The 14,200-nt window shown below is 40.1% G+C and overlaps 1 non-coding gene across 1 annotated transcript; it reads left to right on the top strand.

The window, feature by feature from the left end:
* The first annotated feature begins 1,778 nt into the window (after window positions 1-1,778).
* On the top strand, window positions 1,779-1,882 carry LOC123581791. The gene has a single exon (XR_006704025.1). It is a non-coding gene; the product is annotated as a U6 spliceosomal RNA (small nuclear RNA).
* The last annotated feature ends 12,318 nt before the right edge of the window (window positions 1,883-14,200 follow it).

The following is a 14,200-nucleotide window of genomic DNA, read 5'->3' as shown; positions in this document are numbered from 1 at the left end:
CTACAGTGGAATCAAACTAGAAATCAATAAAAGGAAGCAAATGTTTGAAAATTAAGCAACACATTTTTATTTTTCTTTAAATCTTAGTTAACATACAATGCAACATTGGTTTCAGGAGTAGAATTCAATGATTCATCACTTACATACAACACCCAGAGCTCATCACAAGTGTCCTTCTTAGTACCCATCCCCGGTCTAGCCCATCCCCCACTCACCTCCCTCCATCAACCCTCAGTACGTTCTCTATCGTTAAGAGTCTCTTGTGGTTTTGGCTGCTGTGTGGTTCAGTCGGTTAAGCGTCTAGCTTTGGCTCAGGTCATGATCTCACGGTTTGTGAGTTTGAGCCCTCTCTGCTGTCAGCACAGGGCCTGCTTCAGATCCTCTGTCCCCCACTCTCTCACCCCTCCCCCACTCATGTTTTCTCCCTCTCTCTCTCTCTCTCTCAAAAATAAATAAACATTAAAAAAATTTTTTTAAGAGTTTCTTGTGGTTTGTTTCCCTCTCTTCTCTTCCCCCCACCCTTCCCATACGTTCATCTGTTTTGTTTCTTAAATGACACATTTTTTAATGTTTATTTATTTATTTTGAGAGAGAGAGAGAGAGAGAGAGAGAGCAAGCAGGGGAGGGGCAGAGAATGAATAACAGAGAGAATACCAAGCAGCCTTCGTGTTGACAGCTCAGAGCCCAATGCAGGCCCAGCTAGGGCCAACGTAGGGCTCAATCCCACAAACCTCAAGATCACGACCTGAAATCAAGAGTCGGTCACCTAACCAACTGAGCCACCCAGGTGCTCCATAAGCAACACATTTTTAAACAGCTTGTAGGTCTAAGAAATAATTGCAGTGAAATTATAAATTGTTTTCAATGGAATAATAATGAAAATATGACATATCAAAACATTTGGGGTGCAGATAATGCAGGACTCAGGGAAATTCATAGCTTTAATTGTACATATTTGAGAGGAGCAAAAATCGAAAATCCACATGATTTAAGCTTTCATCTTAAGATGCTAAAAAAAGAACAGCAACTTAAACACAAGGAAATAGAAAGAAGGCAATAATAAAAATAAGAGTAGAAATCTTTGAACTAGAAAACAAATATGCAATTTTTAAAAGTCTACAAATTCTAAAAGGGACTTGAGGTGCCTACCTTTGTTTCTGAGTAAAGATCTGTTTTAGTTCTTCCTTCTCAAACTATTTACCTTTTATTTCCTTCTATTGTCTTATTGCACTAGCTAGGAGTTTCAGTATGTTGCTAAATAGGAGTGGTGAGAGAGGACATACTTGCCCTTTTCCTAACCTTAAAAACGGTACACATTTTCTCACAATTAGGTAGGATGTTGAACATAGGTTTTTTTGTAGATTTTTAAAAATCATGTTGAGAAAGTTTCTCTTTATTCCTAGGTTTGCTGAGAGTTTTCATCATAAATAGGTGTTAGATTTTGTCAATGTTTTTTCTGCATCAATCGATATGATCATATGATTTCTTTTCTTTAGTCTGTTGATACGGTGGATTACATTCGTTGATTTTCAAATGTTGAACCAGTCTTGCGTTTCTGGAATAAATCCAACTTGGTCACAGTGCATAATTATTTTTATACATTGTTGGGTTCGATTTGCTATTATTTTGTTGAGGATTTTTGCATCTGTGTTCATGAGAGCTATTTATTAGTCTGTAATTTTCTTTGTTGTATTTTTATCTGGTTTGGGTATTAGGGTAATGCTGGCCCCATAGGCAAGTTGGGAAGTAAAGTTTTGTTTTTAGAAGTTTTCTTGAGAGTGCTGGCTTCAGCAGCACATATACTAAAATGGGAACAATACAGAGATTAGCGTGGCCCCTGCACAAGGATGACACAGAATTCATAAAAGTTTCCATGAGAGATGGATGGTGGTGATAGTTGGGTAGCATGATGAATCTATCTGCCGCCACCGAAATGTAAATTTAAAAATGATTAAGATGATAAATTTTGTGCCCTGTGTACTTTGTTGCAATAAAAAGTTAACCTTGAAGGGTGCCTGGGTGGCTCAGCCGGTTAGGCGTCTGATTCTTTGGCTCTGGTCATGATCTCACAGTTAGTGGGTTTGAGCCCTGTGTCGGGCTTTGGGCTGACAGTGCCTGAGCCTGCTTGGGATTCTCTGTCTCTCACTTTCTCTCTGCCCCTCCCCACTCGTGCTCTCTTTCTCTGTCTCTCAAAATAAAATGAATAACCTTAAAATGAAAAGCTCCCTTGAGCTTCGGCTGTACGAGGTCTGTGCAAGACCCTGGTCTTAATTGAAAGACCCACAATGATCTGGTGGAATTGGAGCAAAAAGCCAGGTAAAGACTGTAACCAAGGAATGTAGGGAGTAGCTATGGCTGTTTGTTCCCCTGCCAAGTGAAAATCTAATTGGGAAGGTTATATGCACAGTTATGAATATTAAATTAACAATGGAACATAGCATATTGGCCAAAATACAACTCAGAGACTAAATGATGTAGGATTTGAGAAAGGGATGTCACTAAGTCTTTTTCTTCTCCTAAACTAACATAACTCTTTCTTTAGCTCTTGTCTCAAATGTGTGGCTGAGGGGGGTGGGGGTGGGGCAGGGTATGGGAAACATTGCCATAGTTACAGGAAAAGGTTCAGCATTTTACACTCTGGGAAAAAGGGATGATGGATTGAATTTCAAAGGCACATTATTCTATCCAAGGTTGACAAAGCATACCTTTGTAATGTGGAGACAGAGACAGCTAATCAAGTTAACATCAAGTTAACCCGGAGGCAAAATCGTGTTGGAGGTAGAAACGGGAAGAAGGAATGGCATGGACTTAGAAAGAACAGACACCTCAAGCTCCTAACAGTTATGATTAAAGCTTCATTACTTGAACTTTACCAGCTTGGCATTTGTGCTAAAATTTAGTGCTACTGCTGAATTTTACTTTCATTGAATGTGACTTTTTTTTTAAATTTAAGATAAAAGAGTGTTTTAAAGTCTGTCCTTCTCTGATTTCTCAAAAATCATTAAATACAAATTAGTTACTTTTTTTAAAGAGTATCTATTCATTTTTGAGAGACAGAGTGAGTGGGGCATGGGCAGACACACACACACACACACACACACACACACACACAGAATCCCAAGCAGGCTCCACACTGTCAGCCTGATGCAGGGCCTGAATTCATGAACCGTGAGATCATAACCTGAGCTGAAATCAAGAGTTGGTCACTTAATGGATCAAAATACCCAGGTACCCCCAAATTAGCTATGTTTTTTATGAAATAGTCTTCTTTTACAGACTATTGTCTATTTTAAGACAACATCAATTGTAGTTCACCATTAAAACACTATTTTTAATAAACTGTTTTTAAGCCACATTCTAATTTCAGAAGTAGTAAACATGAAAAATGTCCATCTTAGGGGCACCTGCATGGCACAGTCAGTTAAGTGCCTGACTCTTGATCTCAGCGCAGGTCGTGGTCTTGCGGTTCAAGAGTTAGAGCCTTTTCATCTGGCTCTGTGCTGACCGTGCACAGCCTGCTTGGGATTCTGTCTCTCTTTTTCTCTGCCCCTCCCCAACTTGTGTGCTCTCTAAATAAACAAATAAATAAACAAGTAAATAAATAAACTTTTAAAAAAGAAAAAAAGAAAAACGTCCATCTTAGAGTCAAAGAAATTCCTCTTTCCTAACCCCTACAAGCCAAGTGCCTCCTGGGCACATTCACTTCTGTGTCAACACCCCTGAAATTCAATCCATCACTGTTAATCCCTGAATCCAAATCTGCTTCTGTTTCTGTTGCCCATTTTTATTTCCATTATCAAAACCTGACTCGAGTCAGAAACCTTGACTCCTCCTTCCCCCTCATCCTCTACATCCAGTCAATTGCCAGGTTCTGCTCATTCTACCTCCTGGATCTGTTTTGGCCGCATCCACTTCCTGTGTCCCTGCTGCCCCCATCCTTGCTCATCCTGCCAGCCTCCCTCTCCTGCGGGACTGCACAATCCTCCCAATGACCTCTATCTTCTCCTCTCTGCAGCTAAGCAGTCTTCAGTAGCCACCCAAGGCCCTTAGAATAAAACACCAAATCCTTATTATGGCATCCCTGGCCCTCTGTTCTCCGGCATCACCACATACCGCTTGTCTCCCCACTCTAGAAACTCCAGCCACACTGACCTCTCTTAGTTCCTCAGGCAGTCACGGAAGGTCTCCCCTCCTCCCTTTTGTGCATGTCCTCCAGGCTTCAGTTAAAATGTCCCTTCCTCACAGAGAACTTCTCTGTACCCCGGATGAGCCCAGGTCCCCTGCTCTATGCCCCCACAGCACAGTGGTCCTTCATTTTTGCTAACACACGGCACACTCGTGATCATTTATCCAAATCCATCTTCCCCACTAGACGGCAAGTGGTGTTCCTGAACTAACCTTAATGCCTGGCACACAGTGAGCACTCCTTAAATTTTGATAAGTGTATTAAAGAATAATGTCCATAAAGGGCAAATGTTATTGGGGTGCCTGGGTGGTTCAGTGGGTTAAGCATCTTGATTTCTACTCAGGTCATGATCTCATGGTTTGTGAGTTCCAGCCCCAGATCCTGCTTGGGATTGTCTCTCTCCCTTTCTCTTTCTCTGCTCCTCCTCTCTTCATGCTCTCTCTCTCTCTCTCTCTCTCTCTCTCTCAAAATAAATAGATAAACTCAAAAAAGAACAAATGTTATTATTTTATTAAAGAATAAACATCCGTATGTATACTGTTTGTGAGCATGGAGTCTAGAATCAGTCTGCTGGGTTCATGTCCCAGCTTGTCCCCAGTTATTAGCAAGGGGACAAGTTATTTCATCTTTTTGGGTTTTAGTTGTCCTTTTAGAAGTGGGTACAACAAGGCTATTTATGTCTTATAAGTTGGAGCAGTTATGAAGACTGAATAAATTAGTGTGTGGAAAGCACTTAAGACATTGTCTGGCACATAGTAAGCACTCAAACAAATATTTGCTATTATTATTATCTCATTTATCTGTCTTAACAATCTTAGCAGGCATGATAGTTGATAAATTGAGGGCTGTATACAGTAAATGTCTCCCAAATTTGAGGATGTGGTGAGGAAAATTCACTGTCTTGAGATGGAACCACCAAAAGTCAATATAAAAAAGCCCCACATCAGCCCTGAGCTGAAGTAGTCCTTCCTTCAGTGATAGACCACATGTAAGCTGCTTCAGACAAAGCTTTGGGGATCCATCCAAATGAATCAAGGTAGCAGATGTACCTTCAGACCCAGTCTCCAAGATTAAAGGAGATAATGCACATTAAGAGCACTTAGAAAATCATAAAGCATTATATAAATGTTTGTGGTTTTGATTACTGTTATTAGTATCAGAGTAATTCTATCACCCAATCAATGGTATTGTGATCCGACTGTCTGAAACAACACGATTGCTTGTAATCACAAGAACCTAATAGTGGGGCAGAGGAGCTGAAGAGCTGGGAAGGAAAAAATTAGTATTGTTTATCCAGCACAATCTAATCAAGAGGGATGCTCATATGAGATGAGAGTGGTAAAGTTCATGGAACAAAGTTTCTCCTGACACCGTGCAAATATTTTGGCTCTAACTGTCAATGCTTATCAAGCAAGTACTTTTTCTTTGATCAGCCTTGCAGGCACCAGGAAAGGGAACAACTTGAATACTAATTGCTATAAAGTGAGTAAATGAGTATTCATTCATCGAACACTTATTGAGCCCCTACTCTCTGGCCGGCACCACATGGCAGTAAGTAGTGCCTGCCCTCATGTTACAGTCCAGAGGGGAGACAGACAAACAAGTAATCACACAAATGAAACCACAACTGCATCTCCTGCCCAGTGCTGCATTAGTAAGATTGGCTTTTCTGATACTTTACTTGGAGCCAGGATCAACCAGATGATGGAATGAGGAGAAAGCTGTCAGACAGAAGGCAGTAAAAAGTTTGTTGTGTTGGGGTGCCTGGGTGGCTCAATCAGTGAAGCGTCTGACTTCGGCTCAGGTCATGATCTCACGGTCTGTGAGTTCAAGCCCTGCATCAGGCTCTGTGCTGACAGCTCAGAGCCTGGAGCCTGCTTCTGATTCTGTGTCTCCCTCTCTCTCTGACTCTCCCTGTTCATGCTCTGTCTCTCTCTGTCTCAAAAATAAATAAAAACACTTTAAAAAATCTTTAAAAAAAGAGTTTGTTGTGTTTGAGGATCAGAAGGACCAATATAGACTGGAAGGAGTCAAGGGATAGAAAGGCCACAGGAATGACCTGGAGAGAGAAGCAGGTCAGATCACAAAGGGCCATAGAGGCCACAGAAACCGTAGGGAATTATTTTGAGTACAAATTATAAAAATAAGATGAGATACGATGTCATTTGTGCTCTATAAAGATCCTTCTCATTGCTACAGAAAGAATGGGTTGGAGGAAAAATTAAAGTAGGAATAGACCAGATAGGGTATTTTGTGATAGTCCAGACGAGGGATAACATTAATGGAGACAAGAGTGGTGGGAGTAGATATAAGGGGACAGATTTGTGATGATATGCTTAGGAATAGGATTACTAGACCTTGGTGATAGACTGGAAGGGATGGAGAGGCAGTTCCAGGATTCCAGCCTGAGCAACTGGCTTGAAGAGGTACATCCATTCACTAAGATGAGCAAGGGTAAATGAGGGATAGATTAGATGTGGCTGTGGGTGAGAATGTAGGTGTTATGAAGTAAACAAGAGTTCAGTTTGAATATGTGAAGCATATGAGATCCCAGAGGAAATGAGAATTATCCAATGGCCATTTAGATACATGGCAATGAAGTTTAATAGAGTGGTCCAGACTGTCGCAGACATTTGATGGTCACTGGTGTGTAAATACAAACAGTGCCTGAGATTAGAGAGATGACCTAGGAAGAAAATGTGGAAAAGAAGCAAAGAGGGGTGCCTGAGTGGCTCAGTCCATTAAGCGTCTGACTCTTGACGTCAGCTCAGGTCTTGATATCAGGGTCATGAGTTCAAGCTTCGCGTTGGGCTCCACACTGAGCATGGAGCCTACTTAAAAAAAAAAAAAAAAGCAAAAAGAACCACCAATCTCTTGTGAGCTATAATCTCAGGAGTCAGATTCTTACAACCCATCAAACTCTGAGTGGATTAATAAGATTGGATTTCTGAACCAGAGCAACCTGATAATCATTTCTTCATCCATGGTGACTCTAGTAAGGTAGCTAGCCAAAACAAGCAACAGACCTCTCCATCCGTGACAGCTATATTCTTTTTTTATTTAAAAAAAAAATTTTTTTTTCAACTTTTATTTATTTTTGGGACAGAGAGAGACAGAGCATGAACGGGGGAGGGGCAGAGAGAGAGGGAGACACAGAATCGGAAACAGGCTCCAGGCTCTGAGCCATCAGCCCAGAGCCCGACGCGGGGCTCGAACTCACGGACCGCGAGATCGTGACCTGGCTGAAGTCGGACGCTTAACCGACTGCGCCACCCAGGCGCCCCTTTGACAGCTATATTCTAAAACATGAAAGATTTTATTGTTCCCATTTTACAGAGGGAAAAATGAGATTATGAAAGTTTAAGTGATTTGGTGAAAACTGCAGAATCAGTGAGCGACAGACAGGACTGAGGGTAATTCAGGGCATATAATTGCAGTTAAGAACTCTTCCTACCCTTCAGGAATAGGTCGCGATGGTCACTGTAAGCTTGTGAAGAAATGCAGAAGTTCGTGATCCTGGTGGGAAGACCACAGAACAAAGAAAGCTATTAATCAAAACTAAGTATAAACCTGTGGGATGAAGAGATCATCATGAACTCAGGTAGGTAATAAAGGGTCCACCAGTGTGGAACCATGAAGGATAACGAGGAATTGGGGTAGGCGAAAGGGGGAGGGAAAGAGTCTCAGACTTAAGGACACAATGAACCAAGATGCAGGATGCATTGAGGTGTAGATAAGAGCTGATGGCAAATGGGCTTCCTTTCATAGGCCACCCCAATAGATGGTTGGTGGTTCGATGTCAGGGGATTAACAAGACATGTCAAGGGCAGGAGACAAGGAAGCAGGGGCAGAGCGCAGTTACCTTTCCCAGACTCAAGGGTCTGTGTGGGTAACTACAAAAAAACATATCTGGATAGACCAGAGTAAGGTCAGATTATTTCCGCCTGGAAAGCCAAGCTGGAAACATTGAATTTAGTTCAGTAATCTATGAGGAGCCATTACAGATTATTGAAGGGGAAGGAAATATAAAATCTTCAAGAAATGAGTATGTTGGTGGTGGTGCTGTGCTACAAAAGATAAAGAGGCAAAGAACTGGAATCCTAGAGGAAAAGTAGGAAGCCCTTAACTTGATATAAATCAGTGGCTTTTCAAACTTTCCTTAGCAGAGATTCTTCCTAAAAATGAACTCTTGGGGCACCTGGATGGCTCAGTTGGTTGAGTGTCCAAATCTTAATTTTAACTAAGGTCATGATCTCATGGTTCATGAGATTGAGCCCCACATCAGTCTCAGCGCAGAGTGTGGAGCCTGCTTGGGATTCTCTCTCTCTCTCTCTCTCTCTCTCTCTCTCTCTGCAAGTTTATTTACTTACGTTGAGAGAGAGAGAGAGAGAGAACGCACATGAGTGCTCACAGGAGAGGGCAGAGAGAGTGAGAAAGAATTCCAAGCAGTGGGGGCTCAAACTTACAAACCCTGAGATCATGACCTGAGCCAAAATCAAGAGTTGGACCCTTAATAGATTGAGCCACTTAGGCGTCCATACCTGCTTGGGATTCTCTCTCTGCCCCTCCCCTGCTCATGCTCTCTCACATACTTTCTCAAAAATAAATAATAAACTTTATAAAAACTAAAAAATATATATATACACACACACATATATATATATATATACATATATATATATATATGCACTCTTATTTGGGGGCGCCTGGGTGGCTCAGTCGGTTAGGCGTCCAACTTCAGCTCAGGTCATGATCTCGCGGTCCGTGAGTTCCAGCCCCGCGTCGGGCTCTGTGCTGACTGCTCGGAGCCTGGAGCCTGTTTCAGATTCTGTGTCTCCCTCTCTCTCTGCCCTTCCCCCGTTCATGCTCTGTCTCTCTCTGTCTCAAAAATGAATAAACGTTAAAAAAAATTTAAAAATAAAAAAATTAAAAAAAAATAAACTCTTATTTGAAATCCCAATGTATGAAGCCGAAAAAATAGTGGCCCTTTTATTACAACAATTTATTTTATGGCTTTAAACATATAACATATGCTTTTAATAATGTCAAACAAAAGATAAAGGAGGTTGACTAAATAAACAGAAAAGTTTTAACTGCTTTAGCATCCAAATATCTAATTAATTTATGAATTTTATTTAGGTTTTATAATAGCACAAAAATCCTGATACACACTGATAAGTACCTGTGTCTGGTACATTGTGTTCGTTTTTGTGTTTTATAATTTGTCTGCAATTACAGGGTACTCTCCCGTTGGACTAATCTTGAAGGTACTGTTGTAGGATCTTTTTTTTTTTTCCTTAACAAAAGTATGAAGAGCAAGAAGCCTCCAGAGCCAAAACAGTGTGGAGCCATCTCCGGGGTAAGATGATCAGGACTGGCCACGGTGTAGGCTTCATTTGCTACTGCTCGGTCGCCGTGGCATGAAGGCAGCAAGTTCGTGGAAGAAGCTCTTGAGTGTGGCCAGGCGCCTCAGCAAGCACAGTGTGCCTGTACCATGGTAGTGGATTCGTTGGTAATTCTAGATGCGCAGTGCACAGTCCTCAAGTGAAAAGAGAGCCGTGTAAAGTTTCAGCCTCCCCAATTTCAAAGACATTAGGTTTGGCACTTGTGTCTGTGTCTGCTGGCATCACAATTCTTTATTTTGCTTGGATTGCCCCCAAGAAGAGAAACTAAGGTGGGGAGGGAGAGTGGGCAGGAGAGGAGGAGGTATCAGGTATGAGATATTTTTCTAACTCTAAAGAAGAGTCTGTAACTTCTTTAGTAACAGGCTTGGGTTAACATAGATTATTTACAAATCCAGGGAACAAATTCCATTCCAGCACGTGAAAGCTGGGGAAGTGCGCAGAGAAAGAGAGAGAGACAGAGGTGGAGAATCCCAAGCACGCTCCACACTCAGAGCAGAGCCTGACTTGGGGCTTGATCTCACAGCTGTGAGATCATGACCTGAGCCGAAATCAAGAGTCAGATGCTTAATTGAATGAGCCACCTAGGCACCCTTGTTTTCTATGCTTTGGACAGAAAATCAATCTTTAGGAGTAGAAAAAAACCATTTGCACTTATTGGGATATTTAATTGACATTCCATTTTTTAAAGTTACAAAATTAAAAAAAATAAAGTTACGAAATTAAAAATCTGGTTTCCTTTGAGTTTAAATTAGTGATCTTGTTACACAAATTGAGACTAATTCTCTCACTTTTCTTTGATTAATATTTGGTTAGCTCATGGTAAAGAAATTAAATTAAATTAAACAATCAGTATCATTTACAAACTTGGATAATTACATCCCCTTAAACATTTTGAACTGCATTTATAAACTTAACAGAGTCCATTTTTATTCTAAATGTTTTAAATGCTTGCAGAGCAAATTTATAACCCAAAGAGGAAAACCTTCCCTAAGTACTTAAATAACTCTTATAAATCTAATGCATTAAATGCATACATATGGTTAATTAAATTCTCTTAAACATTCCCATTACTTGGAAAAAAGATGAGTGTTAATACTGACAGGAATAGGGTCTTGGGAAGGAGAGTGTAGTGTGATAGAGGCAAGCTGATGGAAGGCCTATTAGAGTGCCACAGGGCATTGGGACCAAGATGTCTGGAACACAGGTTCTCTGCAATCTGGGTCATGGGAGTCCCCACCCCAACCTACTCCTTCTCATCTGCTGTGAATATTTTGAGAAGGCTCCTTGATTCCTGGTGTTGCCCAAGTGTCCCCAAACTTGACATGCCTTCATCCAACCCCCATCTTACATCATTGACCTGCTTGTGACTAGCCGGCTGGAGTGCAGGGAAAGGCTGCTTCAAGAGATGTGAATTTGGCAGCAATCATCTAGTGTTTCCCTCGTAAGCAATCCTTGCAATAAATGTTTACAGAGTAGAGCACCACAGCTTGGGAGGTCCCCTGTAGCGAGGGACCTCGCTTCTAAAAAGAAGACACTCCTGAAAAAGAAATTATAAAATTCTGTGTCTAACTATGTCTTGGACAAATTAATAAAGTCCTAAAACTTACCTTTTGTACTTAGCACATATAAGTAACCAAGGGCTCGGTTTCTACTCCCCTCTTCCCTCAGATATATGTTTACTTATTTATTATCAAATACCTTAAATAGAAATCTGGTGCTAAAAATCAACATTTGAATCCTGACAAGAATGTAATGAGGGTTTAACTAATAGCCTAATATATATAGGTTCATTGCAGGGTTCAGGTAGAGACTTTTTCAAAGGGTCTCTCCCTTAATGATACAAAAAACTCAAAAGAAAAAGAAAATGTTTTTTTCTTTTTTAAAAATGGGAGCTGCCGTCTGCCCAGCACTGAGTGATGCACTGGGGAGGTTGTGGGAGGAATTGAGATGATATTCCTTTCCTCCAGACTGTACAATGTAGTTGAGGAGATGAAACTAACCTACATATAACAATAACAACAACTTAAGATGACATACAATCAAATGCTAGGTAGGGTGTGACATTCAGTAGATGATGTGGGGGATGAGAGAGGGGAAGTTTCCGGAAATGGTTGCAGAAGGCAGGTTGGACTTCACAGAGATGCAAAGACATCAGCTGAATATCACAGAATGGGTAGAACTCATACCCCAACCCAGACATAGATTTCTCTGGGTACCTTGAAAGAAAGGCCCATTAGGGAAATATTGAAAATTATGGGTACACTGACCACATTTTCCATAAAAAATATCAGAACACATGGTCCGACACACGGTCGAACAACAGGAAAGAATATTTTTAATTGGGGCTGTTCCAGAAAATCTACAACATATGGTTACTCCACTTATGGGCCAAGAAAATCCTAACTACAGTGAAGGGCTGAACTGACCAACCCTAGGTAGACAGACATGGCCACTACCATTTGAGAAGCTCTCAACTATATCCGCATAGTCATCAGAGTTTATGTTCTTCATTAAAGTTTCTGTTCATCTTTCCAGAGGAAAGGTCAGTACTTCAACAATAAAAGACAGGCTGAGAATTTATATTCAGATTTCTTAAATTGTGTTCCTTAATATTCTCTAAATTTACATAAATAGTTTTTGTGCTAGGCAGGGCATATGAATAATGAATACAGAAACATTTTTTTTACCTGGGATTATAAAATAAAATCCAATGTAAAGCGTCCTTCGCTATAAGAAAAAGGGAATATCCATACCCCTTGAAGTTCCTAGACTTGTTATCAGAGCCCTCATTCATACTCATAACATGTAAGTAAAATGTATCTTAAACTACCAAGATTGTTATACATAACTTTGCCTTTTGCTTCCCTGATGTCTCACTGTTTTTTTCATCAATAGTTTGCTGTCTAAAATAAAATACATGCCAGGAGCTTCCTTATCCAGTTTTGCAATTAAAAGTCGTAGCAATTATTGGAAAAGGAACAGTTTTAAGGACTTGAACTCAAGTCTTGGCAGGTGAAAACATCTTCCATTTCGCCTTTTAGCCCATCGCAGAGCTCCAAGATCACTTGCCAACTCATCCTCAATATTATTAAGGAAATGCACATTTTTCTCCTTTTATGGTTAGTGAATACATTGGCCAAGACGATGTGGTAATCATTGCTGAAAGACAACAACAAAGCCACACGTTTGAACATTTCCCTTGCTTCTAAATCAAAATCTTAAATGTATCTTAAAATATATTGATTTCTGATAAAAGCAAAAATACATGTTTTTAATAAGATTTCCTGGCAGTAGACTTGTCCTTTTTTTTTTTTTTTTTTTTTTTTTTTGCAACCTTCCATTATTATGTCAGGCCTCAAAAAACTTAGGTATGTTCAAAGACAGAGTCCAAATTTCATCAGCAGAGTTGTAAAAAAGGGGGAAACACCAAGAGAAACAACAACATAAAGGGAATGTTTCACCACGATTAAAATAAAAAGTTGTTTTGGGGCACCTGGGTGGCTCTCTCAGTTAAGCATCTGACTTAGGCTCAGGTCATGATCTCATGGTTTGTGGGTTCGAGCCCTGCCTCGGGATCTGGGCTGACAGCTCAGAGCCAGGACCCTACTTCAGATTCTGTGTCTCTGTCTCTGTCTCTCTCTCTCTCTCTATCTCTCTGCCCCTCTCTCTCTCTCAAAAATAAACATTTAAAAAAAATTTTTTTAATAAAAAGAAAAAAAAAAAAAACATTGTTTTTTAGCCTTAGGAGAGAATCCAATCTGACACAGGTTACAACATGGATGAACCTTTAAGACATGCCAAGTGAAATAAGCCAGACACAAATACTGTAAGATTTCTCTTACCTAATGAGGAACCCAGTGTAGTCAAATTCAGAGAGACAGGGATTCTGATTGGCAGGGGCTGGAATACAAATGGAAACAGGAGTTATTATTTAATAGGTACACAGTTTCAGTTTTGGAAGATGAAAAGAGTTCTAGGGATGGATGTTGGTAATGGCTGCATGACGGTGTGAACAGATTTAATGCCACTGATATGTACACTTAAAAATGGTTAAGATGGTAAATTTTATGTTATATGTATATTTACCAAAACTTATATTTTAAATCAAAATTTTAATTATGAAACAAGTTCTAGATATTCACATTACTAATTATCTACCTGGATAAAAATTCTCTTTCCCAATCCTCAAATGTAGGTCCAATGATGACTGGTAAATTATCAGTGACCTTTGGAGAATTGAGTCAAATCCTAAGTACTCAATAAAAACTGGATGGTTGGCGGGGGTGGGGGGGGTGGGGGGCGGTGGGTGCCTGGTTGACTCAGTCTGTAGAGGATGCTCTTGATCTAAGGGTTGTGAGGTTGAGCCCCATGTTAGTGGTAGAGTTTACTTAAAAAAATAAAAATATAAATAAAAAATAAATAAAAAATTAAAGCAGGTTGGTGACATGATCTAACAGTTATTTTCCTTGCCTCTTTGTATAAGTAAATGTCAACACATTAATATCATTTTAATATAATAATAATAGCTAAATTTCTTAAGTATTTACTATATACTGAGTACTGGTCTAAGTGTTAAAATCTTGACAATCCTATTATATTTTATATATGA

The sequence above is a fragment of the Leopardus geoffroyi genome, chromosome A1, assembly GCF_018350155.1.
Source record: "Leopardus geoffroyi isolate Oge1 chromosome A1, O.geoffroyi_Oge1_pat1.0, whole genome shotgun sequence".
NCBI lineage: Eukaryota > Metazoa > Chordata > Mammalia > Carnivora > Felidae > Leopardus > Leopardus geoffroyi.
This window is presented reverse-complemented; position numbering and strand designations above follow the sequence as displayed.